Below are 26,907 nucleotides of genomic sequence, written 5' to 3'. Positions count from 1 at the left end.
AATTCCTCTAAGTTTGATGACAATGATCTGGTTATTAGAACTAATACCAATACATAAAAGCGGGAAAGTAAGGGTAAACAGAAGAAGCGGAAGGGTAAATCCTGTTTGGTTCCACAGCCACTTTTGAGCGAATCAGAAAAATTGCTGATAAATCAGATCTGAGCCTCAGGGATCTGATAACCCACCAGGGTCCAATCAAGGAAGTGATTCCAAAACTGCATCACAGATGGAGTCATCTCCAACAAGTCCCATTCAACTTTGTCACAGGCTTTTTCTGTATTGAGGGACAGAAAGACTGCGTTTTGCCTGCTCCTACTCACAACATCTATAAAGAGCAGTGCCTTCTTAACATTATCTCCAGTTTGGCTGCCTGTTAAGAAACATACTTGATCTGGGTACATCGGTGACTGTACCACAACCTGTAGTCTAGTTTCCAGTATGGAAGTCAATATGGTAGCATATGTGCTCAATAAAGATAGTGGTTTATGAGATGCTCAATCAGTTGGTGGCTTACTGATTTTGAAAACTAGGGAAATGCTGACTTCGTCCTAGACAAAGTAACAGTTTTGGTCTGAAGCCCTTTTTTAAATACTTTCAATAATATCAGGAGTTATTTGTATCAAAGTTTATTCAAAACCGGGTCAAGAAACCATCCAAGCCTGGGGTTTTGGCTAACTTGAATCTCTAGATGGCCTTCAAAATCTCTTTCCAAGATAACCTCATCATTGCAGTTAGTTGAAGGGGAGTCATCATTTGGAGGAATGTGTGCTCGTCTTTGGCAAAAGGAGGTTCCTTCTTGTAGAGTTCACTAAAATGTTTTGCATCTCCCAGCCTTCTCCTTTTCCCAGCATCATGCTGTCCCAGCCGTATCCTTCATATCCAAAATGAAGTCAAGCACTCACTATGCACGATGTATTTATTCTCTGACAGCCTTGCAAATGTAAATTTGGGTATTTTTATGAATGAAGCAATTCATAAAAGCTCTTAAATACCCTATATGGTTTGTGTGTGTATCACAATTAATTTGTCATGATATGTATAGCCTTTTGAGTAGTCCAAGTACCTCAAGAAATATTTCGCACCCGACAGAACCAACTGTATTCTATCCCATTCTCAGTCTGGTAGGCCTACATTTTAGTACACAAGAGGCTCTCCATTGTGCTTAGTTTCTCCAACATGTCGTCCTGGATCCATTTACCTGACACCAGATCACTACAGATAGCATCAGTGTCGTCTTGTGCCAAATGTCCAGGAGCCACTTTACATAATGGTGGATTTCAAAGACATTTCTGTTGAGCGTCCACAAAGAGTGGTGCCCCCAGCGCAGGCTGATCTACCATCAATCTCACACGCATGGGCATACCACTATCCTCCATATGAGGCAGACATCAATGTCTATAGTTGTCCTGTTGTCCAATGACTCAGATATAGTCCACAAAAGTGTCAATTTGCATTGTTAGCATCAGTAGGTTTCTGAAAGTGTTCCTTGCATGTGGCGATGGAAAACTGCAGGTAGTCCTCTATGCAATGTCACTGCCAAATCCCAGAAGCACCATCTTCACTAGTACCATCTGCCTGCGACCCCCAGTTGATATCAAGGCCTGTTGCTGCTCTTAGGCTGCAGTTTACAAAAGAGAGGGGCAGTGATCTCAAGGCCAACAATTCTATTCTATTTTTCGGAATCAATTTAACGCCTTCCAGCGCTGGTAATAAACCTCCGCTATTGGGGTAGCATACCTGTCTAGTGATTAGAATAAGTATGTTTTCAGCTGTTTTCTTAAGCGGATTTGTGAGCTGGCCAATCTTTTGTGTGCGGGAAAGCATTCCCTAGTTTGGGCGCTAGATATGCAAAGGAGTTCCCATGGCATTTTGCTTTCTTGACCCTTTGGACCTGTAGTATGTTACGACCCTCGGAGTGTAAAGTTCTTCTTGGCATGTAGGGGGTTAACAGGAGTTGGATGAGCTGGGGGCCTTTTTTGTTCACAGCACGATGGTCCAAAGAGAGGGATCTGAACAGTATTCTCTTCTGGATTGGGAGCCAGTGCAGGGCTGCCAATGTAGGTGCTGCGGCCGTGCACTTGGCGATTTTGTAGAGAATACGTGCTGCAGTGTTTTGGATTACCTGCAAATAATGTGTCACATAATTAGGGCTGCTTAGTGTTAGACTTGGCTTTTTCAGCAGGTTCACCCCAGACTTTTTGCTTTTTGGCCTCCTGTTTTTGACCTGGTTTTTGTTGGCTTTAGGGCTCTGGGCACTTTACCACTGCTAATCAGTGCTAAAGTGCATATGCATTCTGTGTTAATTGTTATGATGGATTGGTGTTTCCATTTTGGCATTTCTGATTTACTAACAAGTCGCTAGTAATGTACACTGGTGTGCGCATGGCCTGTAAATCAAATGCTACAAGTGGGCCTGAAGCACTGAATGTGCCATCCACACCAGTAGCCTTTCAAAGGGTTCACAGACCTGCCACTTCAGTGTCTGCACGCAGTTTATGACTGCCATGTCGACCTAGCAAGGGCACCCACTTGCCAGCTACTTCCCTTCCCTTTTCTTACATCTAAGTCACCCCTAAGGTAGGCCCAAGGCAGCCTCATGGGCAGGGTGCAGTGTATTTAAACGGTAGGACATGAAGTAGTGAATTTTTGCATGTCCTAATCGTGAAATACTGTGTATTTCGTTTTCACAATTGAAAGGCTATCTCTCCCATAGTTTAACATGAGAGCTGCGTGGTAACACTTTACCAAGGTAGCTTGCCAGAGGGAGCTGATAGAAAAATGGAGTTTAGTATGCCTGAAATCGGGATTTAAAAATACGTCTTTTAGTATAGATGATTTTTATATTATGTGTGCCTCTGTCTTTTGTGTATTCCCTGCCTGGGTTTAGAGTGGCAAGAGCAGGGGATGTGCATTCACACTAGACAGACAAGCGGGAAGAGGGTGTTCTGCCTTTCCTCGGTGACTCCTAGCCAGGCTGAATACACTTGGCTGCATTTAGAGTAGTGGGAGGAGTTGTGGTTTGCACCTGAATGGACTGTGGCTGCCTCTCACAAAGCTGTCTCCACCTCCTGTGGTGAACCTGACCTGAGCCAGGCTTTACTGGTTTGTGTGTGCCAAAGGAACTTTGTTTTGTACCAGCTTCAATGGAAAATGTGATATACATTTTGGGGCCCTGACCCCAGAACTTTAGATTACTGCTGGACTAAGGAATCTGCCAGGAAGAAGAGCTGAAGAGGCTGTGGGGAGAGATTACCACTTTGCTGTGTTGGCCTGCAGTTGCTGCTTCTGTCTTGGGCAGGGAAAGGACTGGACAGTTCTGTTTGAATTTTAAGTATCTCCAAGGGCTTGATGTAGAGCTTGCCTCCTGTTGGAAGTCTCAGGGATATCAAAGACTTCAACTCCTTCTGGGTACTGGCTTCTGGAACTGGATGGTTCAGCTGTCACACAGGAAAAAGGTGACCTGATGCCGTCAACGATGCCACTGCTGTCTCTAAGACCTGAAGGCACCTCCAAGGGCACCGCTGCACTTCGCACTGCAACCCTGGTCACACCGACGCCACCGAGCCGCTGCTTGCACCATGACCTGTGGGCACAGCACTTCGTATCATCTGTCTTCACACTGGTATCCGTCCTGCACCGTGACGTGTGGACACCGCTCGTGGAGAACACAGAGCACCGTCCTGCTTCACACCGCAGCCCTAGTCTCACCACCGCTCCACGCTGACATTAACACCACTGCCTGCAGCGTGGTTTGAGGGTTACACGACGCACCGCCCCATCCCACACCGCAGCCTTGGCCCACCGACGCCAGAGCAATCAACTCCAGATCGTGAACCGATGCCGCTGCTTGCACCGCTACCTGTGGGCCCCGCACCACGCATTGCCCGGTCTCGCACCGCAGCCTGGGTTTACTGACGACAGCGCTTCAGCAATGACGCCTACACTGCTTGCACCACGACCTGTCAGCACCGCAACGAGCATCGCCCCACTTCACACTGCAGTCCTGGTCTCACAGATGCCGCTGGATGACTGTCACCAAATCGCTGCGAGTACTGTGACCTGAGGGCACCACACGTCACACTGCTCCACTTCACACCGCAGCCCCGACGCTCCTGACGTCAAACTCACGGAGTTCAAAATGCAACTCGTGTGACTTTATGGGTTTAACGACTCCTGCACCAACTTCCGGAACAGATGCCTGCTGACGCCGCTCCTCCAGAGCTCACCGCAAGGTCTGATGCCCTGCTTCTCCAAAGGTACTGTTTTACAGGTCTCCCCGACACCGTGGCTGGCCCACGATGCCACGACCAGCCAGAACTGTTGGATTGATTTGTTCACCCCCGGGCGGAACGATTGACTTCAAGGAACTGTATTTAAAGTCTGTTTTTGCTTTATTCATATTTTGATCCCTGCATGTTGGACTTTTATCGTTTTGGTCTTGTTTTGCACAGATAAATATTGGATATTTTTCTAAAACTGGTTTGGTGTCATTTTGTAGTGTTTTCACTATATTACTGCTAGTTATGTGCAAATGCTTTACACACTGCCTCTGAGATAAGCTTGACTGCTCGTGCCAAATTACCGAGGGGGTGAGCAGGGATTATTTTAGACAAGTAATCCTTTTATCCCGATTAGTGTGGTGGATTCTGCCTGGCTTGGGTACATAACCTAGCTAACCAGAAAACGCATTTCTAACACCTAGGCAGAGGGAGTTCCCGGAATCTAGACGCAAGTTAATTAGTCCCTGTACTACCACTCTACGGAGTGGAGCCAGGAGCCAGCATAGTAGTTTTCTTAAAGAGCAGATAAGTCCAATGCAGCAAGCAGCCAGATTCTTGGCTTGAACCTCCATGGATAGCTTGTTGTCTATCCAAAATCAAAGGCTCTTGTCTGAAGGGAAGAGCGTGGGAAGTGGTCAAAGACAATGAGGCCGGTTGAGTTCCTACCAGCAGGAGGAATTGTTTCCTACAACTAAGACCTCTGTTTTATCCCCATACAGTTGCAGATAACTGTCAAACATCCAGTTTTTTACTTGTTTACGGCATGCGTTTAACTGATTTGAGGATTTGTTGGTATCTGCAGTGACTGAGATGATGATCTGTGTGTCATCTGCATAGGAGACTAGTGCGATCCCATGAGACTACACAATTTCTGCCAGCGGGCGTACATAGAGATTGAAGAGTGTGGGGCTTGATGAACTTCCCTGTGGTACTCCACACTTCAATGCAAATGTTGTGGAGAGTGAGGAGTCCTGAACCTGAAAGCTCTTATGCTCTAGTAAAGCTGTGAGTCATTTGAGCGTGCTTTCAACAATTCATGCCCCTTCTAGCCTTTGAACAAGGACAGGCTGTGATACGGCGTCAAAGGCCGCACTCCGGTCCAGCAGAATCATTGCTGCTGAACCATCTTGGTCCAGAAGAGCTCCGAATTCTTCAGTTGCCGCTAATAAAGCCGTTTCTGTACTGCAGCCTGGCTTGAACCCTGTTTGAGTTGGGTGTAGTGAGCCTCCAGAAAGGCAGCCAGATGCTTGTTAACATACTTTTGTAGGGTCTTACTCGCCCCTGGAAATAGGGAGATGGGCCAATAATTCTCAACACGTAGGGGGTCTGCTATGGGCCTTTTTAGGAGTGGTTTAACCACTATATGTTTCCATGCCAAGGTGCCCATGCCACTGCGAAGTGAGTGGTTAAATAGGTTGATCAGTTTGGCAAGGATAGTGTTGCCTTCTCTACTTAAAATATCAGGGGGGATGGGTCGAGCGGTCTCCCTCCAGCTCTTATGGATTCAGTAATTTGCTCGTCACCCTTAAGACTTTTTAAAATCCAAACATGTAGAGTGCAACAGGGATATTTTTAAAATGGGGCGAAGTGCAGATTGCAGTAAAAATGACCCTGCCCTCCCCCAAACAAATTAACTTTTCAATTGTTTGCTGTCCCTTCAAAACTGTACTATTTGTAGTGGCGTATTGCTGAGCAGGAAGCATGCTTTGCTATTACCTGCTTGTCTGCACCCCAAACTACATTAAGTACCGGGCCAGAATTAGCGTATAAAATCAACTAGCGCGCTAATCTGGGATTGCAATGGCACTGAACACGGCCAATGGGGTTGTGGCAGTTTTAAGTAGTCACCCTCCCTCCAACTCCTATGAATTCAGTAATTTGCTCGTCACTTTTTAAAATCTGTGGGGCAGATTAACAAGAAAGTGATGCATCTGTAGAGATGCGTCACTTTCCCTGCGCCACCCTCAGAAACTCTTGCGCCATCATGGATGCGCTGTATTTACAATACGGCGCACCACGGCGCAAGGATTCACAGATGCCTCCGAAATTCTAAAGCAACTGTTGGGGCAAAAGTCATGCATTGCTGGAGTAATGTCACAAGTACAACGCAACTCCAGCAATGCATTTTGAGGCTTATTCCCCCTACACTGCGTCACTCCTAACGCCTGCTACAAGCATACGTAAAGGTTTTGACTCATTTGTGTCCTAGCAGTGACGCCGTAAAACCTTGCGTCACTTTTCCGAGGCTTTCCTGGGTGGGAACGCCCACCCTGCATACATTATACCTGACGCAGGAATAATGTGATGCAGAGCTTTACAAGGTGACGCATCTCCCTAGATGAGTCATGTTGTAAATTAGCCGCAAAAGTGTCGCAATGGCTTGTAAATCTGTCCCTAAACATGTAAAGTGTAACTGTGCTGTTTTTGAAAATGTAGAGAAGTGCAGATTGCAATAAAAACAACCTTTCCCTCCCCCAAACAGATTAACTTTTCAATTGCTGGCTTTCCCTTCAAAACTGTGCTATTTGCAGAGGCGTCGTGCCAAGCAGGAACTTAGCTTTGTTAATACCTCACCATTACCTGCATGTGTTCTCGCTGAGCTCTGTAGTCCCTCCCATTGTCTCCCAGCAATAGGCACAACATGGACAGAGCCAGGTGAGCCAATGCCTTGAAAAACACTCTAACCTTTATGATTGTCATTACTTTGTGTCTCTAACACCAAGCTGTCATAGGTGCCTGTCTGTTGTTGCGAAACTGCTACATTGTGGCCTGTGCTGCCACACCAACCAGCAGCAACATACTGAAAGTAAGGGTACAGAATTCATATCATCGGATGCCCAGGACATATTTTTGGGGGTTAAATTCAATAAGTCGTTTTGTTTACTTTCATCAATGGACTAGTAGGCTCAACCTCCGGCAGCATAGATTGTTTTGGCTGCCAGTTTACAGTGCCACGGTATGGATTAAGAAAGAAGATTGATCTTGAAAAAGGAGGCGTCACCCTGCAATGAGATAGCATCGTTTCAGAACTGAAGCATTTTCAATATTCTATACAACAAAGCCAAAATCGTTTCTTATTTATTATATGCAACTAAAAACCATTGACACAGCTAACAGCATTAGCTGTTGTAGGTGTAATGTTACCTGTATTATATATCTGGGTGTAATGACAGAAGCAGCACAATACCAGTTGGGCGGCACATTATGCTAAGCACAGATTTTTAGCTTAGGTGTTTTTAAGCCACGCCCTTAATTACACTGGCCACGCCCTTTGGAGAGACTCCCCAATTTTGTAATCCCACTTAAAGCCCTGCCTGGAAGACACTATGATGGGGGCCACTCAAAAGTCCCCCAGCCTGAGCCCAGGGTCGGATTGGTAACGCAGGCACTCAGGAAAAGGCCGAAGGGCCGGTAGCCGAGTTCCAGCTGTGGGCAACTTTTTTGGGCATCCCGGGTGTTGTGTCCTGTTGGACACAGTTGAATGCTTTGCTAGCCACTCCCTCAAGGCCTGGCCCACACACTCACCTACACCCATCCAACACAGGTGCTACCGATTAGGAGCCCTGCTAATAAAGGAGCCCGAGTGCACGTACGTGTGGCCATTACCAGTAACTACGATCACGGTGTTGGTGTCTGTTCATTTCCTCAGCATGTGGGCCTAGAGCCCACGATGTAGTGCTGTTAGCACTCTAGACTATGCACGCACGCATCCACGCATCCGCAGGCCAGGCGTGGCCTGCGGGGAGCTAATAAAAGGACGGTGTGCGCTCGGGCACGTCACTTCCGAATAACTCTAAGTGTGAGGCTGACTGGTGTTTACTGCGCGCATACGCCCCTGCGCTGGCGGTTCAGCCCAAGGCCTGGTCACCCGCCTCACACAACCACACTGGCGACGAGGGTGGGATGCCCAACCCTCGCCCGTGCACCTGCACTTAACGGAGCGGTCCGCTCCTCTTCCGCGGCGCTGACCGCATGCATTCCGGCTCCCATCCGGTGAGCCTGCTGCTGCTGGGGCATTTTCCCCCCCTGCCTCTGCCCTGCCTGGCTGCTGACGTGGCCTCCCTCCTCTGGCTGCCCTCCGGCGAGGGTGCGAGCCGTCGGCGGAGTCCGGCGGTGCCCTGGTTTTGGTGCTCTGCGACGAGTTGCCGAATCTCACGCATCTCGCGTGGTCCGCGGCACCGGTACCCTGCCAAACCTCACGCATTTTGCGTGGGAAGCGGAATTCTGCCCTGCAAACCCTCACGCATCCCGGGTGCACCGCGGATTGGTCGGCTGTGGCCTGGGGGAGTGTGCTAACGCCTGGAGGAACGACGGACGACGCCCTGGAAGCCTGGCAGTGCACCTGGTGCGGTCCTGAACATCCTGCGCCTGACCAGACACGGCGCACGTGGCGCAGGTGGAATTGGGAGCACGTGGAGAGCGGACGGTGCGGATCCCTACCCAGGTACACGTGCCGCTGCGAAGAATCGCCGCCATGGGGGATGGAGCTGGTGCAGCGCCTATCATTAATATCCCTTTCCAGCACGCCGCGGCCGGGGTTTTGCTGCCGTTCAGTGAATCAGTTGACCCGTCCACGGCCTCACCTCGCTGGAAGATCTGGCTAGAAAGGCTAGAGAACTACTTTGTGGTCACACGGGAGACGGATGACGCAGTAAAAAGGTCATTACTGCTCCACTACGCCAGGGACGAGATATTTAGACTTTTTAAACATCTCCCCAACACGGGTGCGGCGGCCAGCTATGACGCCGCAGTTGCCGCTCTCAACGGACATTTTGATCCTCAATTAAACGTGGACTTCGAGGTCAGGCACGTCAACGAGACGGAGAGACTATGGATCAATTCCACACGCGAGTCAGGGAACTGGCCAGTTCCACCGACGAGGATCAGCCCAGAGCCATAAGAAGGCAATTGATCCAGGGATGCCGGGATAAGACCTTGAGAGGACAAATCCTTCGAAAGCCCAAAATCTCCCTGGAAGATATCCTTATTCTGGCCAGATCCCACGAGCTCTCGGGTGTCAGGGCGACGGCCATGGAACAGGCCTTACACAAAACCCCGATCAAGACGGAGAACATCAAGATAGAACGAGCGGACGCGGTGCGGCCTAAGACACGTGGTCAGGCACAGAAAGGATATCGAAGGAAGTCACCCCAGGCCCGCTGCGGATACTGCGGCCATGAACCACATGCGGCCAAGGACTGCCCGGCCCAGGGACAGACCTGCGGGAACTGTGGGATCCCAAACCACTTCGCATCAGTCTGCCGCAGGAAGAACCAAACTAGAAACCCCAAGAAGCCATGGACACCAACTAAAGCAGTCCGCCAACTGTCACTAGACGACCAGGCCCCGGAGAGGTCAGAGAAGCATCTGCCAACGGTATACGATGATTCAGATTCGGAAGATGAAGAGGCATACGTCGTCTCTTTTGCCCGGGAACTCAAGCAGCGGAGACGACCACAACCAACATGCGTGGTACAAATGGGACAAAGCGAAGTGAAGGCGATCATCGACACAGGGGCCAACGTGAACGTGATGGGACTACAACAATTCAACAAGCTGCGTCCTCGCCCCGAGGTCCTACCGTCTAAAACGAGAATCTTCGCCTATGGCGCGGACACACCCCTACCTCTCAAGGGAAAAATCGTGATACCCATCCGAGCAGATGAAGAGGAAATAACGGCAACAATCCACATCATCAACCGGGAAGCCGACACTCTACTGAGCAGCCATACGGCGGAGGATCTGAAACTGATAGCCTTCGCTAACCGGATCCGAGCTCACCAAGTGAACGAATTGCTGGAGCGTTTCCCTGAACTGTTCAAAGGACTAGGGTGCATCAAATGTGACCCCATCAAACTCCATATAGACAAGTCGGTATCCCCCACAGCATTGCGCCACCGCCGGATACCTTTCCATCTCCGACCACTGGTGGAAAAAGAATTGGAGAAGCTAGAGAACCTTGGGGTCATTGAGAAAGTGACGGGGCCTACCCCATGGGTCTCGCCCATGGTTATTGTCGAAAAACCTAAACAGCCGGGCGAGATCCGTTTGTGCATTGACATGCGATTGCCAAACACAGCTATCCGGAGAGAGAGACACCTGACGCCCACAATGGACGACATAGTGGCTGACGTGAATGGGTCAAAATGGTTCTCCAAAATCGATCTTAATGCTGGATACCATCAACTACCCCTTGCGGAGGAGAGCCGATTCATTACCACATTCAGCACTCATCTCGGCCTCAGGCGCTACAAACGCCTCAATTTTGGCATTTCGTCAGCAGCTGAGGTGTTCCAAAACACCATTAGAGAACTCCTATCTGGGCTGCAGGGAGTCATCAACGTCAGCGATGACATCCTAATACATTCATCTACCGCATCTGACCATTACAAACATCTACGGAATGTCCTGAAGAGACTAAGCACATATGGGGCGACACTTCACAAAGACAAGTGTCAGTTCTTCCAATCATCTATTGAATTCTTTGGCTACATATTCAACCAGGAAGGAATTCAAGTCGACCCGAGGAAATCCAAGTCTATCAAGGACGCTCCAGCGCCCAAATCCCCAACGGAGGTGAGAAGCTTCCTCGGGATGGCCACTTACTGTGGCCGATTCATACCAGGTCTAGCCACAAAAAGTGAACCCCTACGAGCCCTCACCAAAGCGGACGCTGTCTGGCAGTGGGGCACCAAAGAAGATGAAGCATTCCAGAGCATCAAAAATGCCCTCCTGGGAAACGCCACACTATCCTACTTCGATCCTGGCAAACGCACCGAGGTCATCGTCGACGCCAGTCCGGTAGGCCTGGGAGCAGTCCTGACACAGGAGCACGAGCCCGGACAATGGACAGCACTAGCTTTTGCCAGCAAGGCTTTGACCCCCACCGAGACCAGGTATGCCCAAATTGAGCGGGAAGCTCTGGCAATCAAGTGGGCCTGTAGCCATTTCCACCTCTACCTACAGGGTCACCCATTCGTCATGGTCACCGATCACCAACCCCTAGTACATCTCTTCAAGGGCACAGCCCCGCATCCACCACCACGCATTGAGAGATGGGTGATCCAGCTGCAGTCGTATGGAATGGAGGTGGTATATCGGCCAGGAGCCAAGAATCCGGCAGACTACCTGTCACGCCACCCATTGCCTCAGGAGCCGACCCCCACCGATGACGACTGCGAAGAATATGCCCGGTGGGTAGCACTCACATCCTGCCCCCTGTGCATGACCATCACTGAGATCAAAGAAGCGGCTGCTGATGACAATCCGTACATGAGAACGCTACAAGCCATCCAAGAAGGGACCTGGGCTAATTATCTACACCCCCCCCGACACCTGGACGGCAGCGGACAAGGAGGCCCTGACAAAATTTTGGCATGTCCGTCATGAACTCAGTGCCACCGAGGATGGCGTACTGCTAAGGGGAACACGACTGGTGGTGCCACAACGCCTTAGGCAGCGGGCTACGCAGCTCGCTCACGGCGGCCACCAAGGCGCCACGAAGATGAAAGCCCGCATGCGGGAGAAGATATGGTTCCCCGAGCTGGAAACTATGGTTGAAGATCATGTGAAGAACTGCCTATCCTGCCAACTGACGGGTGATCCGGAGAGGCCGGCCCCGATCATCACGGAGGAGGCCTGCACAACACCGTGGACTAAAATAAGTGTAGACTTCGGGAGCTTCCCGGGCGAAGGACACACACTGGTGGTTATTGATTCATACTCCAAATACCCATTTGTTGAAAGAATTGACTCCACAGCTTTCTCACACGTAGGGCCAGCACTAGAAAAACTGTTCTCCATGTTTGGTTACCCGGAGGAGTTAAAGAGCGACAATGGACCGCCCTTCCAGGGAGCAGAGTTCGCAACATTCCTGAAGGCCAGGGGCATCACACACCGATGCATAACACCCCAGTGGCCGCAAGCAAATGGGGAGGTCGAAAGATTTATGCGGACTCTAAACAAGACATTTCGGATAGCCATGGTAGAACAGGCAGACCCTGAACAGAGACTACACGACTTCCTACGTGAATATAGAGGGACCCCTCACTGCACCACCCAGAGAAGCCCGTGGGCCCTCATGTTCCAAGGACAACGCAGAGATCTCCTCCCCACTACCCCGGGGATGGTGCCGACCCCAAATGAGATAAGTGAGACCCAGGAACGGAGGCGACAGAATAATCAGCGAGCCAGTCAGCGTCGAAGAGCAAAATCACGACGGCTGTGCCGGGGAGAACGAGTGATCATACGGAACAGACGCCCTGGAGGAAAATTCCAGACACCATACGAACCGGGACCGTGGGTTGTGACAGCCACGAAAGGAACCATGGTAACGGCGCGCAAGGAAGGGGAAGAAGTGTCGAGGAACACCTCGTGGTTCAAAGTGGTACCCCCTGGGCCGACCAACAGCTCGGAAGCGGTGGACGATACTGGGGCATCGCCCCGGGCCCTAACGCAAGAGGCTGAAAACAACTCGCCAGCAGGGACCCAAGAAGTAATGCCGGAGTCAGAGAACAGGTTATCAACGATGCAGACTCCCACCAGGAGCACCCCACACCACCGAGAACATGGTCGAAATCAACCCCCACGATACAACCTACGGCCCAATCCACCCCCGAGTCAGAAGCTCAAAGATTACGTCTGTCAGCTGAGTCCCTGAGGTCATCGACAAAGGACATGCAAGTACCGAGACTTATATTGAAATTATGATAGACTGATTACCCAAGTCTGGAACATTTTGAGAAAAAAAATAAAAGTTTATAAAGTTTGATAGAGATGTAGTGCTGTTAGCACTCTAGACGATGCACGCACGCATCCGCAGGCCAGGCGTGGCCTGCTGGGAGCTAATAAAAGGACGGCGTGCGCTCGGGCACGTCACTTCCGAATAACTCTAAGTGTGAGGCTGACTGGTGTTTACTGCGCGCATACGCCCCTGCGCTGGCGGTTCAGCCCAAGGCCTGGTCACCCGCCTCACACCACCACACACGGATATCACATTGGTGACGAAGCGGGTCTGTTCCCGTGTGCCTCCTGTGGGTCCTGTGTCGTTTCTGTTGGGCAGTCTGTGGCCCTTTGTTCTTCCACCGTACTGTGCTGCCTGCGGCGGTCTGCTGTGATGGGAGGGTGCCTCTGAGTGCATGCAGCTATCGACGTCCCTGCCTGCGGGAGAGGAGAGACGGCTCAGCGAGGTCGGGCCGGAGGTGATCGTGGGCTCTGCGCTGCCTCTGCGGCCCTTGCTGTGGGGGAGAGGCGCGCAGGCCCTGTGGGCAGTGGAGCTGCTGTGTCACCTGTAAGAGCTGGCTGGCTCCGACGCGTGACGGCTTGCTGCGCCTCCGCATACTTGACTCCGATGGTTGCGGTACAGGGGTGATGTTCCTCAACCTGCTATGAAGTGTGAGGTGCAGGAAGATCGGCGATGGCTAGAGGCCGCATCAGCATTCCTGGACGATGCACCCATTTCCCCTAACCTGCCCGGCTCGGAGTCGTTCTCGTGAGGAGGTGCGGTGAGTGAGCCAGCATCTGTGCCGCCTTTGTGTGAGGTGGGGTACTGGAGGTATATTCCCCGCCTGGGGCTGTTTACCCGTTCCTCCCCGAAGAAAGGAGGGTGCTGCATGTTACAGAGGTCGCAGCTGTGGGAGGCTGCCATCCCTGCGCCGATATCTCCGAGAGCCCTGCGTTGTGTGCCATGGGGTGGTGACATCCGCCGTATTAGTCATGTTTTAGTGACATTCCAACAGGTGGCTGCCATGTTCGAAGCTACAGTTTAATGCACCTCGCCCATGCCGGAGAAAGCAGTTTCACCTGTGCAAGCCCTGCAGCTGAAGGGAGTGATGTGTCCCGCGGCAAGAGGAGAGCGGTTATAGCCAAAGGAGTGGGGAGGCGATGTTGCAGAGGCCGCCCCTGCACTGAATGCTCAATACCTGCCTGTCGTTGGTGCAGTGAAGGGGGGCAGTCTCCGGCTGCACTCAGTGGTGAATTTCCCCAGTGGCACTGTAGTGTTGTGGCCCTCCTGCCGTCGCTGCCTGTATCTTCCCGGTGACCCATTGCTAATTCCCTTACACCTGTCTTTTGGCGTCCTGCACAGAGGAATTCTAGGAGTTGGCTGCTAACAGTAGGGCTACTGCGGTCCGAAATGAAAAGGTGCGCGAGGGGCTACCTAGCGGCCGCATTGCCACCTCAGGGAAGTAACTTGCTACTGAAGCGCCCCGACTGAGCTACCACCAACTGTCCCCACATCGGTATATGGTCTGTACTCCCCATACGTGCTCATAAAGGCTTTTGGTTTGAACATGGAGGTGTGACTTTGTTAGCCGCTCAGTGCTGAATCTGGTTGAGTCCTCTGTGTGGGCTCATGTATTTCCTGTGCCTGGCTGGCCGCAAACGTGTCCGAGGATGCAGGTACCTTTGCACCATTATCTCCTATTCAAATCTTGGAACCTGTTTCTGCCTGCTTCAGGGGAGCGAGATCAACTACTTTCCAGTATCTCAATACCAAGTAATGGTCTGACTCCGAATAATGAAATGTTTCGTTCTGTGCTGGAGGGGATATTTGATGCCTATTTAGCCTGCCGGTGAATTAAAAACAAAAAGGAAAATATTGTGTCAGTATATATCCCCCCTGCCATCCACTCAGTGGGTTTTCCTGCGTTGAGCGCATTCTTATTGGACCTTCCGGAAGAGGAGTTACTTATAGGGTCCGACTTTAATATAGTTGTGGACGGTACTATGGACCTATTCCCTAGTAGGATCGCAGGGGCGGGTGGATCCCGTATGACGGGGTTTATTGACGCCATAGGTCTCACTGACGCCTGGAGATTTAGACACCCAGTGGAACGCTCTTACACTTACCAATCAGGAGTACACAATAGCCTCTCCCGCATAGACTATTTTCTTGTTGCTGCAGACAGCCTTCCCCACTTGACTAATGTTGAGATACGTCCTCGAGGCATATCGGACCATTCCCCTGTTTTCCTGACGTACACCAGCCATACCAAAACACGAAAGCGCATTTTCCCTATCGCTCCAGGATACTTGCAGGTCCCTAAGATCCACAAAGATATTGTAACGGCGACAAAGCACTATCTCCAGGATAATGTGAATTCTGTCCAGTCCTCGGGTGTTTTGTGGAAGGCATACAAGGCAGTGGTAAGAGGACAAGCAATTGCCTCTATCACGGGCCATAGGCGTGCGGCAAGGAATGAACTGGATGCGCTTGAGGCCGACCTGACAGTGCGTCAGGCGCAATATGAGCGAAACCCCTCCCCAGAGGGAGCGCAAAGTCTGCGCCTTAAACAGTGCGCGCTTTGGGAATACCAAGGTGAACAGGTGAAGTTACGGCTCCAACCTACGAGGCACACTATCTACGAAGTAGGTGATCAAGCAGGCAGGCTCCTGGCATGGCTGGACAGGGGGGGGAGAGCACAGAGAACAATTGCTCAACTTCGCACCCAGACTGGTGCAATAGTTACTACACCTGAAGAAATAGTAAACACCCTGGCCAAACACTTTGAACAAGTTTACACTTCTAACTCCCCCTTGACAACGGAAGAGAGGCACACATACATTAAAGGACATCCAAATGCCGGCCCTGTCAGAAAATGCAGCATTGTCGCTGGAGGCTGATTTCACGACTGATGAGATCCTGTCCGCCATCCACTGTTTGCAGTCTGGAAAAGCTTTGGGGCCCAATGGTATCCCCATTAAACTATACAAATGTACATCTGAATTGATGACCCCACATCTCCTGACAATGTTTAAGCATAGCCTCGAGGTAGGAGAACTACCACGTGACCAACGAACGGCTACTATAATCACTGTGCCGAAACCTGGTAAACCCCCAGAGGAATGCTCGTCATACCATCCAATATCTCTGCTTAACGCAGAAGCTAAGATTTTGGCTAAAGTCATCGCTGTCCGCTTGACCCCGCATCTCGAAACCCTGATCCAGCCGTGCCCAATAGAAGCACCGCATTCAATCTGCGGAGGGTACATGCGGTGGTGGCGCGCATGCACTGCCTACAGGAACCTGCAGTCATCCTCTCCTTAGATGCTCCTTAGATGCTCGAATGGCATTCGACATGGTGGAGTGGACTTACCCGTTTGCTGTCCTTAGGCACTTAGGTTTTGGTCCCAAGTTTTGTGCCTGGGTGAAACTGCTATACTCAAGTCCCCTGGCACACGTGGTAGCTAATGGCCATATTTCGAGGGATTTCCGGTTGAGTCGTGGAACGCGCAGGGGCTGCCAATTGTCTCCTTTGCTCTTTGCTTTAGCACTGGAACCGCTGGCGGCCTGGATTCGCTGGGATCACATAATTAAGGGTCTACACTGGACTGCAACGTGGGAAGACCGCATATCTTTATATGAGGATGATACCCTCTTATATTTGACGTATCCTAGGCGGTCAATAATAGTACTGTTGGATATTTTAAAAATTTTGGGCGGGTGTCCGGCTATACCATCAACTGGTCCAAATCTGTCCTGTTTGTTCTTAAAGGCCCGCCCCCGAGATTGCCAGTGGAGTGCCACCTAAGGGTTAAAGAAGAGTCCTTTAAATACTTGGGGGTGTGGGTAACACCTGATTCGAATGCCTTCCTCCTTCAAAATCTGGTGCCTCCTCTTAAACGATTCCGGAACGATGTTAAACATTGGCATACTCTACCCCTGACACTTTTGGGCAAAGCAGCCCTCTATAAAATGATGATGCTTCCTCGACTGTTGTACATATTGGAGAATACCCCATTCCCTGTCCCTAATAAGTATTTTAAAATGATAGGTGAGTTAGTCTCAGGTCTGCTCTGGATAATAAGCCGGCGCGTATATCTCGCTGCAAGTTGACTAGAGGATGGTATGACGGAGGTGTTGCCCTTCCGAACATTCAGTTGTACTATTGGGCCGCCCATCTAAAAATTATAAATCAATGGTTACACACGCTCGAAACAGAACCAGCATTTCAAGCAGACAGATACGAACTGGGGGAGGCAGGAGTTCTTTCTACGCTGTATGATGCAAGGGGCGCGTCGACCCTCCTGGGCACTACGGCACACACAGTAGGCCTTTGGTAAGCTGCACAGACTCGTCTTAAATGCACGGACACCATTACCAGACTGACTCCGCTTTGGTTGGCACGTAGGTTAGGCACACTTTGTAACAGCAAGGGTTTCAGAGAGTGGGGCCTGATAGGTATTTCCACGGTAGGGGACTTATGGAAGGGAGGTGCTGTAATACCTTTTGATCAACTTCAAACCCAGTAGGACTTAGCTCCCACTGAAAAATTCAGGTATTTGCAGATTAGGCATGCTCTGAGGTCGGTTATTCCGGCGGATACTGATGTACCTGAATCCACTCCGCTGGAAGACAGACTACTTACCGAATACATGCCTAAAAAAGCAACGTCCCTCACATATCGTAAACTAGTTAACAACTTACCGGACCCAACGATAAAATTAAAGGACAGATGGTCTAATGATTTGGAGGACTTGGACGAGGCAGAATGGCAAACAGCACTGTCGTCCCCGCGGGAAGTGGCCGTGCACTCTAGACTACGTCTGGTACAACTGAAGATACTTCATGGTGTATACTACACTAGGGTCACTTTACACACTATAGGAAGGGCCACACACCGCCTTTGTCTGAGGGGCTGTGGGGAGGAGGGAACATTCTTCCATACCATATGGCAATGCCCGCAAGTTGCGGCCTACTGGGCCAAGGTCATGAGAACAATAACACAGGTTGTGAGGGAATCTGTAATACCTGAGCCACGGCTCTGCCTGCTGAACATCTGGGAGCCGAGCAATCTTACTCATTCTGCCCAGGACTAGGTGACATTAAGTGTTATGTACGCCAAGCGAAATATTGCCAGGTACTGGGGTTCCGGGGAAGTGCCCACACTTAGAGACTGGTGTCGTGATCTAGATGCAGCAATGCTTGCGGAGAAGGTGGTGTATGTGCACCGGGGGTGCCCTCGGAAATGGGGGGAAATTTGGAGCTCATGGAATGAGTACAGAGGGTATCTGTGTGATCCACCTGCACCGGAGGGGGAGAGTGAGTCAGATTCTTAGCCGGAAGGGAGTGGGGAGCTACTTTAATGTACCAATATACAAGGATTTATGCCAATACAATATCTCATATTATGTAATGAAACTGTCTACTGCACTGAACTGTCATATCCAATGTATGTGCCATTTTCCTAACAATTGCCCTGTTTTCGTTCTCAATGAAAACAATAAAAAAAAACAAAAAAAGGAAAACAAAGGGGGAAAAAAGTGATTTGGCATTGGCTTTATTTCTCGATGTTCCTGGCAGAGGCCTTGGACGAGAGCTCTGAGGCATGTGCCAAGGAGCAGGCAGCTGTTTCTCTTTCTGGTGGCACCCTCTTTTCTTTGGACTCCTTGCGCTTGGGGGAGAAGGTTGCGCTCTTTTAGAGTCTGTTTTATTCAGAAGACATGTCGGAGGACTGAACATCTGTGTGAACTTTATTGACCGACCCGATGCCATACTACCCTGCACCAAAGCCGGTCTCTGTGCCGTGCTTCGATGAAGAACCGCTCTTAGAAGAGCCTTCACTTCCAACAAGGCCAGCTCTGGCACTGTATCCTGGAAATGTTTGCATGAATGGCCAGGATAGAACAAGGTGCGGCATGTTGTTTACAGTTCACGGAGTGGGGGCAGTGATGTGCAACTCGTAGAACAATGCCATTATGTCAGCTGGAGGTGACGGTACCATGCTATTTGCTTCAAGATAATCTGTATCTTTCTGTGAGATATACATAGTTGGTCAGAGAAGCTTTGCATACCTGTGGTGGCAGTAGTGTTGAGGGAACAGGCTGAAGGGACTGGCTTGAATCGTGCTCCTATGGATTTGTGCACGAGTAGCGGTTGATAAGACAACAAGTGCAGTACCTGCAGGTTTTATCGTCACTAGCACAAGGGCAATGACCAATACAGCGAAAGGCATGCTGGCTGCCTGCAGAGAAGGTAGATCCACTTCTACATCCTGTGTGAGCCTCACCGTCTATGTACCTATTGGTACACTGCTACATTGACTGTTGAACTGATTTTTCTACTACCCTAACAGGTTACAGTTACACAAGGGCCTGGATTGGTGCATGTGGAATCATTTCATTTACTTTCTTACATTGTTGCACTGTTGACTTTGTTGCTGATGAGGTTGTATGCCTCTGGTGGCACGTGGCCACCGCTGAAAGCGAGAGCCATGGAGATTCCCATGATCTTAGTGGCGGGTTGCCATATCTGTAAATGAGAAGGGAGTTCTGATCCCGAGATGCCAAAATACTTTATCGATGGGATGATGGGTATGGAAGGCACTACTGAACGGATCCTATTTGCACTGTCGTCTTTGAGCTGGCTGGCGCATCTGGGAAGCTTCCCAGTCCTATTGACAGGACCAGACCGGGGAGTGGTCTGTGACGGGAGAAGATGCGAAGTCCTAAGGATGTGACGGAGTGAGCAGGAGTCCCCTGTGAGTTTCCGTGGCCTGTCGCCACATTTTAGGGCATATATATATATATAAAGGGCATGCATTGCGTGGCCTGTCGCCAGTTTTTACGAATTATTTCATGGCTGCCATTCCATCATTAGCCATGTGCATCAGTACCATCTAGGGGGCGCTAAATGACGTGAGTGGAATCCTGCACCATTTACCGATCCAGTTGGCATACATCCTGTCCTGGTGGTGTGTGCATGTTTGTCCAGGTTACAGCTACCCTTGAAATTGCGCGAGTGACTAGGCGGAGGCTCCGAGGTGGTCTTGCGGCTGTCTAGATGTGGACACGTGCAAACCCAGTGCAGCCCATAGGCGGTCCAGTGGCAACTCATTTAAAGGGCCTCCCCGAGCGTGAGTGATGAATTTTACTTTGCCCCACCAGTGGATTTCCAAGGCTGTCATCAATGGATTAATGTGCTTCCAATGGGTTTCACTCCGCATTCCGATGCACCCATGTATGAACTGGACAACATCAATTGTCTCTCAGCAAGAGTACGCTGAACTGACTAACTTAATGTTGGGGAACTGTCAGTTAACTGATGCATAGCTGGAGGGCCGGACTTCATCAGCACTGTGTCTGTGTCCAGATATACCTGGTTAAAATATGGACACGTGCCAAGATGCCCGGGTGCTTCCAGCTGCACCATTCCACCGCTGTCCTGCACTGTGAGACATTTAGTTGTTTTTACTTGTTTTTCCACTCCTTCCCATAGGTTGAACTTTTGTTTGTTGTTTTTGTTTTTCATATGATTTGGGAGGAATGTTGTGTCCTGTTAGACACAGTTGAATGCTTTGCTAGCCACTCCCTCAAGGGCTGGCCCACACACTCACCTACACCCATCCAACAAAGGTGCTACCAATTAGGAGCCCTGCTAATAAAGGAGCCCGAGTGCACGTACGCGTGGCCATTACCAGTAACTACGATCACGGTGTTGGTGTCTGTTCATTTCCTCAGCATGTGGGCCTAGAGCCCACGGATATCACACCGGGGATGCCACCGTAGCATGTACTTTATTTACAGGTTAACTAAGATCGGTAATGCAGTTGTTGTGAAGTACTGCCATCAAATAGCGCCTCCTTCTGGACGGCTGTAACTGATTTTTTTGTTGTCTCAAAATATTATTGAGTGCATGCATGTTTGCCCTCAGCTCTCCATGAAACTGGTGTTACAGCATGAGAGGAAGCACATTGTTTCTATAGTATTTACAAGCATTTGTGGCAAACGCATGGGTAAGCAGTGCTGTGCATGGTTTGCTGATTTCCTATACTGGTACAAAAAGGGGTGGTGATGGACGGAGCATCTGAACCAATCAAACACTCACACCCAGTCAACAGATCTGGGTTTAATCCATCACCGTTCTTTAGCCCACTCCGCCACCCCAGTTCAGACATGGCCATATGCAAATCAGTCTGATCCTGTGTCTCATGAGAACAGTCCAGCCCGAACTGCCAAGCCATGGCTTCCCTGAACCGGAAACTAGCTTACTAGGACCGGTTTCTGGCATTTCAGCCGTCTTCAGCCAGGCTTGCTTGAATCCAGTGGCAAAGTGAGCCATAAGTTGGCAGGGTATGCTCAGACGAGAGTCCGGTCAAGGGAAGGCATGGCTTGGCAGTTTGGGCTGGACTGTTCCCATGAGACACAGGGTCAGACTGATTTGCATATGGCCATGTCTGAACTGGGGTGACAGAGTGGGCTAAAGAACGGTGATGGATGAAACCCAGATCTTTTGACTGGGTGTGAGTGATTGATTGGTTCAGATGCTCCGTCCATCACCACCCCCTTTTGTACCGCTTTGTTTGCCATAAGTTGGCAGGGTATGCTCAGACGTGAGACCCTTGCTCACTTTGCCACTGGATTCAAGCAAGCCTGGCTGAAGACGGCTGAAATGCCAGAAATCGGTCCTAGGAAGCTTGTTTCCAGTCCAGGAAAGGCATGGCTTGGCAGTTCGGGCTGGATTGTTCCCATGAGACACAGGGTCAGACTGATTTGCATGTGGCCAAGTCAGAACTGGGGTGGCAGAGTGGGCTAAAGAACGGTGATGGATTAAACCCAGATCTTTTGACTGGGTGTGAGTGTTTGATTGGTTCAGATGCTCCGTCCATCACCACCCCCTTCTGTACCGATTTCCTATACTGGGCTGGGAATCGACTGCACACAGCACAATAGTACGTTTTGTGAGAGAAACAATCCCGGTCTTCGCTCGCCAAACTTGCAAGAGTTCACTTGCTCACTCGGTGCATTTCTACTTGGCTTTTTTTACCCTGCCAGTATCAAATGGCACCAGTCATCTCTGCGCCGCGTCATGGGTCACTTTTGCGGCAGGGGCTTGAAATTGAATGAGGCCCCAGGCTGCCAAAGGTGCTGGTGAGTTTTGGAATGCTCTGCGGTAAGAAGAGATCCAGGGGGCGAAGGAGGGAACAAAGACTAACAAATACAAGAAATATGAAAACTGTTCACTGAAAATACATCCCAAAATTACTGCCAGAGAATAGAAAACCCGCCAGAGGATATTTAAATGGCAAATAGTAATTTAATAGTCCCATACAATCTCCATGTAATCTCTAATCGATGCTCACTCATGGGCAACTTAAACAAACGTACCTTTTTTGACATGATTATTCAGTCTCCTTAGAAACTGTCAAAAATTGCAATGGCTGCTCTATTTCAAGTCACCATAGCGGGGTATTGGGTAAAGTTTTCAATAAGCAATAATCGCGCCTCGGTTAGACCTCATTGGCTATGATACTGCCACTGCGCAAAGCTAAATATATCATTGTGAATTACATACCCCTTTGCCGTAGTACCTCATGATAGAGAGGGCAAGGAAACCATGTATCAATGTGAGGCATTATCATAGCACTGTTGACTTGTGGCAGTCAAAATAAAGAATGTGGTAGCGTTATATCTGCAATTACGATCAGCTCTCCGGCGCCCAACGTTTCTCTTAGACGCGCAGAGGTCTCTGGGAAATTGCATGGTAAGTAGCTTGCTGGACCGAGCACCTCACTAGTTCCGGTGTTTTATGTTGGGGCTTAATGCTAGCCGGTGCATTGCAGAAATGGAAGCAGCAGCATCGTCGCAGTCTTTAATTATATACCAAAGGAGGCGTGGAAATAATTTAGCGAAATATAAAGAATACTGTCACTTTTCGATATAGCCTTTACTGCAGGTGTGCCGTTTCACGGAGCTATACTGTTGAACTTGCAGCATTTCAGTGGTATAATTTTGGCTTCACTCTTTTCAAATCAACCCGCCTCCAGATCTAAAATTCAAGGGATTCATTTTATTAAAACGGTATATTATTAACCACCCAAGAGAAACAACTGTGGTTTAGACTGCAGATTTTTTGTTTGGTCTGGAATTCGTGCTCGGTTCAGATACGTTAATTCAGGGATCTCCAATCAGTCCATCACGAGCTACTGGCAGTTCACGGTCACCTTTTGAGCAGATCGCAGTCCAACATCTCCCTTTAGGCCTGTATTAGCCTATACCTGTATTAGCCTATCTTGATTGATTCGCTTAATTTAAAGCCCATTAGTACTTGCCGCCCTTACCCAAACCAGCTGCTCAGCTTGGCTGAATTTAGCTTAGCCCTGGGCGAGGGGGGGTGAAGCGGGTGATGGCAATGCCAAAACCCAGCACAAGCTTCATTAAAAACTGCCCTCCTCCGTAAACCACACTGCCTGCCTTCTGCAGCTCGGCACAGAACTTTCATCCTGCAGCACTAGCCAGTCCTCCCAAGTACCACGCATCCGGCGTTAGATTAACACATTTTAATGTTGTGGTCTGCATTACCACATTAAAAAACATCAATCACTCATTTTGAGCGCCATGATCACCTCCGTGCTGTGAGGGGAGTGGCCTCGACCGTCTGAGCTGCATTTGATTACAGCAGCGCTGCGTCCAAGTGCTCTGCTGAATGAGGGACACGGTAAACACACATTACAACGCATTTTTTACAACGCACTACCATTACAACGGAACTTTTACAACGCAAATACCATTACAACGCATTTATTTACAACGCATGTTTTTACAACGCAGGTACTTTTACAACGCATACCATTACAACGTAAGTATTGGTAAGTATATAATTATATTTAAAATGTTATATGTTAGGTTTTTTTTAAAGGGGTATTTTTAGGGTTTAGGGTCAGTTTTGGGTTTTTGGGTAAAGGGGTATTTTTAGGGTTCAGGGTCAGTTTTAGGTTTTTGGGTAAAGGGATATTTTTAGGGTTCAGGGTCAGTTTTGGGTTTTTGGGTAATGGGGTATTTTTAGGGTTCAGGGTCAGTTTTGGGTTTTTGGGTAAAGGGGTATTTTTAGGGTTCAGGGTCAGTTTTCAGTTTTTGGGTAAAGGGGTATTTTTAGGGTTCAGGGTCAGTTTTCAGTTTTTGGGTAAAGGGGTATTTTTAGGGTTCAGGGTCAGTTTTGGGTTTTTGGGTAAAGGGGTATTTTTAGGGTTCAGGGTCAGTTTTGGGTTTTTGGGTAAAGGGGTATTTTTAGGGTTCAGGGTCAGTTTTCAGTTTTTGGGTAAAGGGGTATTTTTAGGGTTCAGGGTCAGTTTTCAGTTTTTGGGTAAAGGGGTATTTTTAGGGTTCATGGTCAGTTTTCAGTTTTTGGGTAAAGGGGTATTTTTAGGGTTTAGGGTCAGTTTTCAGTTTTTGGGTAAAGGGGTATTTTTAGGGTTTAGGGTCAGTTTGGGGTTTTTGGGTAAAGGGGTATTTTTAGGGTTCAGGGTCAGTTTTGGGTTTTTGGGTAAAGGGGTATTTTTAGGGTTCAGGGTCAGTTTTGGGTTTTTTGGTAAAGGGGTACAGGGTAAAAATAAAATAAAATTTAAATTAAATTAAATTAAATTAATTAAATGAAATTAAATTAAATTAAATTAAATTAAATACAATTACATTACATTATATTAATTTTAAATAATATACAATTAAAAAATATATATATACTTACCAATACTTACGTTGTAATGGTATGCGTTGTAAAGGTACCTGCGTTGTAAAAAAATGCGTTGTAAATACATGCGTGGTAATAGTATTGGCGTTGTAAAAGTCCCGTTGTAACGGTATGCGTTGTAAAAACATGCGTTTTAACGTCATATATCCGAGGGACACCCTTCCCCGGGGCTGCAGCTCAGAAGGGATGGCAGGAGCATTCAGAGCGCTGGAGTCGGTCCACAGAGCCCCCCTGCAGCGCTTACAGCCTGCCACTCGGGCGGTGAGTCTTCTGGTGGGCAGCAGGGAGAATGCTGCTGCCGTCCGGGCCGAAGAATGTTTTTGATCTCCTGCCTACACATGCTACGGTACCACTCATTTCCGAATCAGTGTCATGTAGGGCTGTAACTGGGATGAAAATACTGGGGGGGGGGCTCTCAAAAGGGCGTGGTCAATGTCCTTAAGGGCGTGGCTTAAAAACGTAAGCTAAAAATCTGTGCTTAGCATAGTGTGCCGCCCGACTTGTATTTTGCTATTTCTGTCATTGCATCCAGATCAGTGGTCGAAGTGGGCGGGATCGGCAGGGCACGGCGTGCCCCTACTTCTTACATTTAACCAATTCCGTTCCGCTACTTTTTTAGTTAAACACGCGTCCCAGTGCCAGAAATAGCCAAGGCCTAAAGACGAGGCTTGCTTTTCGTGGCAGGTCGGGGAGGCAGGACTGGCAGAGAAGGGAAAATACTCTGTTTCTGCCTCGCCCCTCCATTCCCCCCCACCACCCATGTCGTGTGTGTCAGCCCGGGCTGAGGCAGCTTCCCGGGCACATACACACACAGCCCCACCAGGGTACTTTCCAGGTCTTTGAAAGACCAATTACGTGTTTACGAGGCTTTGTTGCTTTTCACCCCTTCTTGAGCCCCTGCATCTCCACTATGCATATTGCTGGAAGAGTCAACCCACCCCCCGAAATTTTTCGTAGCCCCTCCCCCCCCCCCCCCCCCCCACCCCCCGAATTTGGCTCTAGTTGCGCGTATGCTGCCCAGAGAAGGCAACAATAAAGATGTAATGATAACTCCGGTGATTAATTTCCTTCCTAAAGAGAGATGCAGTGTCCACTTTCCTGCTCTGCAGCTGCCCAGCACCCCCAGCAGCTGCCCACACTCAATTTCTTACTCTGTCCCACTCTCTTTGTATCTGGATTCCAGATATATGATACAACAAGTAACATCATACCTACAACAAGTCAGGACTATTGGCTTTGTCAATGGTTGTTAGTTGCAGAAGATAAATAAGCAGCAACTATAGCTTGTATACAATATTGAAAAAGCTTCGGCTTAAAGCCCTGGTGACACCATGTCAATGTTGCTGCTCCTGAGTTTCAAAAAGAGAAGGAAATTCCAGAGAGAAAAATAACCTCCCTAAAGGATTTCCCTTCCCCTACAATGCTGACCTGGCATGACGTCATGCTGTAGCTTCCCCACTAGTGAGAAGTGAGCAGCGTGAGCATGCGCACAACAATGTGCCTGCTGTCACTGCAGTCAGGAAACAAGGACCGCTTGTTCCAGGGCTCAAAACAGAGCCCAATAGAGACCCGTTTCGAGGCCCCCTTTAAATAACTGCCAGTGCTCGGCACCAGTGAGACCCGGTCTACTTAAATCCCTGGTTTCATGTATTTTTAAAATGTATTTATTTAATGCAGTTTTATATAGCACAGACTTTACCCAAAGGTGTCAGAGCTTTACAATAGACCCAAGTACGTTACATAAGGAGATTTACATGCTAACAAGTTACATATAAAATCAAGATAGTTAAAAAAAAATTGAATGTGGCAAAATTAGATCAATACAGGTATATAATACCCAATTACAAAGTTGAGATGAAGTGAATGCCAAGCGGCCATGAGGGTCATGAAATGGGCTGAATTATTCCTGGAAGCATGTACAAGTCATTGGCCGATTGTGCACCATCATTACGAAGTCAGTGGCAGATATTTTTTTTTAATTGTTTTTATTTTAAAAGTGCTCAGTAGACAGTATATTCAGGAGATAGTTACACCAGATTACCATATCTTCTCTTCTGCATCTTCGATGTTACATACATCTGTATACTGGATATTTAATACATGCCATGACAATCCCTACTCTATTTCTTTTATAAACCTCTACAGGTCTGCCAGGCTCCCCAC

The 26,907-nt window shown here is 49.0% G+C and overlaps 1 protein-coding gene and 1 non-coding gene across 4 annotated transcripts in view; both read right to left on the bottom strand.

The window, feature by feature from the left end:
- Window positions 1-26,907, bottom strand: part of NBAS (NBAS subunit of NRZ tethering complex) — a 2,361,081-nt gene that overhangs the window by 2,311,484 nt on the left and 22,690 nt on the right. The gene's annotated exons all lie outside the window — the stretch shown is intronic.
- Window positions 22,408-22,547, bottom strand: LOC144764558 (U4 spliceosomal RNA). Its single transcript, XR_013596612.1, has one exon. It is a non-coding gene; the product is annotated as a U4 spliceosomal RNA (small nuclear RNA).

The sequence above is a fragment of the Lissotriton helveticus genome, chromosome 6, assembly GCF_964261635.1.
Source record: "Lissotriton helveticus chromosome 6, aLisHel1.1, whole genome shotgun sequence".
NCBI lineage: Eukaryota > Metazoa > Chordata > Amphibia > Caudata > Salamandridae > Lissotriton > Lissotriton helveticus.
The sequence above is the reverse complement of the archived record's forward strand: the minus strand, read 5'-3'. Positions and strand labels throughout refer to the sequence as shown.